Here is a 6000-nt window from a genome sequence, read left to right as displayed (position 1 = left end):
CTCTGCAAGCACGAACACGCAGACATGGCACACATCTTATGGAAGTGCACAGAGATCAAATCAATATATGTAGCGGACAACATAAAGCCGAATCCTCTCGAGGAGCGATGGCTAAGCGCACTGACCAGCTCGGAAATACACGACCAACTATCGGCTATCCAGCGGACTCGGACAGCGGTGGAAAGGCTATGCCTAAGCACACATAATGCCCAGGTGGCCTGAGCCCGGGCTGGCAACCTCGCAGGTCCTTTTCTCATTAAAGTTTTTTCCGTCCGTCTGAAGCTTCGTTCTCGCTGCTTCCAACGACGCGCCACACGTAAAGAGAACTGTTCACTTCATTTCAGCTCTAAAATGTTGTTAAATAGGCGGCTATCTGCGTTTCACCGTGTAAAAAACTCGGTGACTAACAACACTCAGCTCACCTGTGGCATTACATGTACTGTGTCGTTCACCTTTGATAATAACAAATGTAAGACTCATTTGTTTGATGTGTTTCATTGCGAGTTGAGGCTTCTACTGTTAGCTGGCGAGATAGCAAACCATATTTAGCCATGTTAGGCTATCGTATACCTGAGCGCTGCCTCAAATGGCGGTAAAAAACACCCAAAACAAGCCAGTGAGGAACATGACCATTCCGACCAGCCACTAACGTCGAGGTCATAATGCCAACTTCGTAATTATGATTATATTATTCTTGATTTCATCAGCGCCATTCCTCGGTTGCACGTTTCAACTGACGACGCAACCACTACATTTAATTCCGTTGCCCTGTGGAAGTTACAGTTTAGATTCTATAGATTGGTTGTAAGTGCTCCATGGTCTTACTGATTCTTAGTGATACATATGGTCTTACTGATTCTTAGTGATACACTTTCTTTGGTGGTGGAACCTAGGACATTTCGTTAAATTATTTGCCCTCGATGCAGCTCTTGCTCCTAACGGAGCAGTGAAGGGTTGTCACATACGTCACTGAAGCCTAATGTTTAATCACGAGAAGCCCACGCATGTAGGATACATTAAGAAATCCCAAAATATTCATAAAACCAAACAGATGCAACCGAGCGTTGATACGCTAGCGGGCGTAGCTTATGTGCTGGCCCATGCTGCCTGCAGCAACGTCTATCCAAAGCGTCATGAGTGCGCGATCTCTTTAGTGAAGGCAACTGGTCAATAAACCCACGCATGCTACCTTAAGGCATTATAGTTGCTAAATTCGAGGCCGTTGTTACGTTATGAACGTGAAGAAAGGGAGTTAACCGAGGGGCCAGATTTTTAATAATCATATTGTCACGTTGTAGTGACTGTGAAGAAAGCAGCCAGACTGAGAAAAATGAAACGCGTTTTATTGGGCGAACTTGCACCTTCAAAAACAGGCTACATTCAAAGAACGGCGACAGCGGCTAATACAGTCGGCGATCGTCGAAAATCTGATCAGCGGGTCAAGCGCGTCGGCTTCTTTAGATCAATCGTTGAACGTTCCAGAGAAATCGCGGGGACCCGCATTACTTCCACAAAGTTCTACACCATTGGCGTTGCGCATACATGCAATCAGCTTACGCAAGGTTCGGCGCCAGGCAGCGGATGGAACTATCGATAACATTCCAGAAACTTCCGAAACACGCAGGCGCGTCCTGCGCTGTGGGATAAGATTTGTTAGGTGGTGAAACGTGTCGCCCAATAAAGACAAGTACACGTGTCAATACCCCCGTCTTAAAAAAGCATCGAACCGATGTAGCAAACAAATGAAAGTAATAAAGAGGCACTCGCAGCAAAAAAAAAAACAACAACAAAGTAAGGAAAGTTCGTCAGCGTCCGTAAAAGGGTTAAAGACGCACCACGTGGACCACTTCAGATCGTGCACGGCGCCGCTGTGAATGCGAAATGCCGTCTGGCACGACCTCATAGTCCAGTGCGCCAATTCGTTGAATGACCTTGTAGGGTCCGAAATAGCGTCGCAATAGTTTCTCACTGAGTCCTCGTCGGCGTATCGGGGTCCATACCCAAACACGGTCGCCGGGATGGTACTCGACGAAGCGTCGTCGGAGGTTGTAGTGTCGGCTGTCGGTACACGCTGCTGGTTCTTGATCCGTAGGCGGGCGAGCTGTCGGGCTTCTTCGGCGCGCTGGAGATATGTAGCGAGGTCAAGATTCTCCTCGTCAGTGACGTGCGGCAGCATGGCGTCGAGCGTCATCGTCGGGTTCCTGCCGTAAACCAACTTGACCGGTGTGATCTGTGTTGTTTCCTGCACCGCGGTGTTGTAAGCGAAGGTTACATACGGCAGCACCGCGTCCCACTCCTTGTGCTCGATGTCGACGTACATTGCTAGCATGTCGGTGAGGGTCTTGTTCAGGCGCTCCGTGAGACCATTCGTTAGCGGATGGTAGGCAGTTGCCCTCCTGTGGCTTCTCTGGCTGTATTGGAGAATGGCTTGAGTGCACTCTGCTGTAAAAGCCATTCCTCTGTCGGTGATGAGGACTTCTGGGGCACCATGTCGCAGCAGGATGTTTTCGACGAAAAAGTTCGCCACTTCGGCTGTGCTGCCTCTTGGTACAGCTTTAGTTTCAGCGAAGCGGGTGAGATAGTCCGTCGCCACGACGATCCACTTATTCCCGGACGTTAACGTCGGAGACGGCCACAACAAATCCATCCCAATCTGCTGGAATGGTCGGCGATGAGGTTCGATCGGTTGTAGTAATCCTACTGGCCTTGTCGGTGGTGTCTTGCGTCGGTGACAGTCTCGGCATGTCTTGACGTAACGGGTGACGTCGGCGGTCAGACGCGGCCAGTAATACCTTTCCTGTATCCTCGATAGCGTGCGGGAGAAACCGAGGTGCCCAGCGGTCGGATCGTCGTGTAGGGCGTGCAGTACTTCTGCACGCAGCACCGACGGTACAAGAAGGTAGTTGGCGCGGACTGGTGAAAAGTTCTTCTTCACGAGTAGGTTGTTTTGAAGCGTGAACGAAGACGATCCGCGCTTAAATGCCCTAGAGACAACGTCGGTGTGCCCTTCCAAATAAACGATGAGGCGTTTTAGCTCGGGGTCTGCTCGTTGCTGTTTAGTGAAGTCTTCCGCGCTTATTATCCCAAGGAAGGCGTCGCCGTCCTCGTCGTCTTGAGGCGGGTGATCGATGGGCGCGCGTGATAAGCACTCGGCGTCAGAGCGTTTTTTCCGGACTTGTATATTATGGTGACGTCATATTCTTGCAGTCTGAGGCTCCATCGCGCCAGCCGTCCTAAAGGGTCCTTTAAGTTAGGTCGCCAACAAAACGCGTGATGGTCGCTGACGACTTTGAACGGCCTGCCATAGAGGTAAGGGCGGAATTTTACTGTAGCCCATATATGATGGCGAGGCATTCCTTTTCAGACGTAGAATAATTGCCTTCCGCTTTTGACAGCGACCGGCTAGCATAAGATAGCACCCGTTCAAGTCCGTCTTTCTTCTGGACTAGGATGGCACCGAGGCCTAAGCTACTGGCGTCAGTGTGGATTTCGGTATCGGCGTGCTCGTCGAAGTGTGCAAGTACCGGCAGCGACTGCATGCGTCGTTTGAGTTCTTGAAATGCCTTGGCCTGCAGCGTTTCCCACTTGAACGCGACATCACATTTGGTTAGATGTGTTAGCGGCTCCGCGATGCGTGAAAAGTCCTTGACAAAGCGCCTATATATAGTAGGCACACGTGCCGAGGAATCTGCGCACTGCCTTCTTGTCAATTGGCTGCGGGAACTTTGCGATGGCAGTTGTCTTCTGTGGGTCGGGGTGTACTCGAGATTTGCTGATGACGTGGAGTAGCCCACGAGCCAAGTACATGTGTCAGTACCCTCTTAAGAGGGGGATATTGACACGTGTACTTGTTTTTATCGGGCGACACGTTTCACCGCCTAACAAATCTTATCGCACAGCGCAGGACGCGCCTGCACGTTTTGGAAGTTTCTGGAATGTTATCGAAAGTTCCATCCGCTGTCTGTCGCCAAACCTTGCGTAATCTGATTGCATGTATGCGCAACGCGAATGGTGTAGAACTTTGTGGAAGGAACGCGGGTCCCAGGGATTGCTCTGGAACGTTCGACGATTGATCTATAAAAGCCGATGCGCTTGACCCGCTGATCTGATTCTTAACGATGGCCGACTGTGTTCGCCGCTGTCGCCGTTCTTTGAGTGCAGTCTATATTATTGGGCGAACTTGTGCCCTCAAAAACAGGCTACACTTCGAAAATCTGTTCGAACTATCGATAATATTTCAGAATCTTCCGAAACGTGCAGGCGCGTCCTGCGCTGTGCGATAAAATTTATTAGGCGGTGAAATGTGTCGCCCAATAAAGACAAGTACACGTGTCGATGTCATAAGTAGTCAACAAACAAAAACACCAAGCACAACATAAGGGACGTTACTTGTACTGAATAATTGAATTTAAAAACATCATAAATAACTGGCAACAAAAGTGGATGAAGAAATTGCAGGACGCTTAAGCTTTTGTAATTTTCATGCTCATAATTAGCGATATACACCACAGTATAACTTTCTACGGCACGTTTCTAAGGCAACACCGCAGTCACTAGAGGCGCTCTTGTCGCGTTTTGAACCATCGAACCCATGGCTGAGTGGTAGCGTCTCTGTCTCACATTCCGGAGACCCTGGCACGATTCCCACCCAGCCAATCTTGCAAGTTGTTTTTATTTATGAATTGCCTTCCGGGATTTTTCGCGCATGGCCAACGCCACCGATACCGGCTTTTCTGCGACACGAGCTCCTTAACGCTGTCGTGTTAAAACCAGTTGCCGCAGGTGGGGAACGATCCCAGGTGTTCGCATTACACGTGCGATACTCGAGCTAATAGAGCTGCCGCGGCGCCGTTTCCCCATCTACTTTCTTGGGTATTTATGTGTTACTACTATGTCTTCAGGTAGCATGTGTGCGTTTATTGACCAGTTGCCTTCATCCCAAAAAATCACGTACTCATGATGCCTGCGGTAGAAAGCTTGTTCCACATCCGCCGCCAAGGTTTGTGAGTGGTGGCGCTGGCTGCCACCTCCAAGGTTAGTTGCAGTCATCATCAGCCTGGTGACGCCCACTGCAGGCCAAAGGCCTCTTCCATACTTCTACAACTACACTGGTCATGTACTAATTGTGGCCATGTTGTCCCTGCAAACTTAATCTCCTCCGCCCACCTAACTTTCTGCCGCCCCCTTGCTATGCTTACCTTCCCTTGGAATCCAGTCCACAACCGTTAATGAATATCGGTTATCGTCCCTCCTGATTACATGTCCTGCCCGTGCCCATGCTCATTTCTTTTTCTTCATCTCAACTAACATTACATTAACTCGCGTTTCCTCCCACACCCAATCTGCTCTTTTCTTATCCCTTAACGTTACGCCCATCAATATGCACCCACTACACTCATTACACCCATGCAGTAGTAACACACAAATACCCAAGAAACTGGACGGGGAAACGGCGCCACGGTAGCTCATTTGGTTAGAGCGTCGCACACATAATGCGAAGACGTGGGATTGTTCCACACCTGCGGCAAGTTGTTTTTTCATCCACTTTCATTGCCATTATTTTTCATTTCATGAATTGGTAAGTAATTTCCCCTAATTTCGGCTTTGGTGTCTTTATCTGTTGGCTTCTTATGATCTGATTACTAAAAATTGTGCCCCTCTGTTAACCTCCTTTCTTCTCGCTCATTACATAACGAAGGTCTTGAATCCGGCAACATTCATGTCTTCAGGTAGCACGTGTGGGTTTATTGACCACTTGCTTTCACCCAAAAAAGATAACGTACCCGTGATGGCTGCGATAGAAAGGATGTTTCACATTCGCCGCCAAGATTTCCGAGTGGTGGCACTGGTTAGCACTTCGAAGGTTAGTTCTAGTAGCAACACATAAATACGCAAGAACGTAGACTGGCAAACAGAGCCGCGCTAGCTCTACTGGTTAGAGCATCGCACGCGTAATGCGAATACGTGGGATAGTTCCATACCTGCGGCAAGTTGTTTTTT

Source organism: Dermacentor albipictus, chromosome 2, assembly GCF_038994185.2.
Source record: "Dermacentor albipictus isolate Rhodes 1998 colony chromosome 2, USDA_Dalb.pri_finalv2, whole genome shotgun sequence".
Taxonomy (NCBI): domain Eukaryota; kingdom Metazoa; phylum Arthropoda; class Arachnida; order Ixodida; family Ixodidae; genus Dermacentor; species Dermacentor albipictus.
This window is presented reverse-complemented; position numbering follows the sequence as displayed.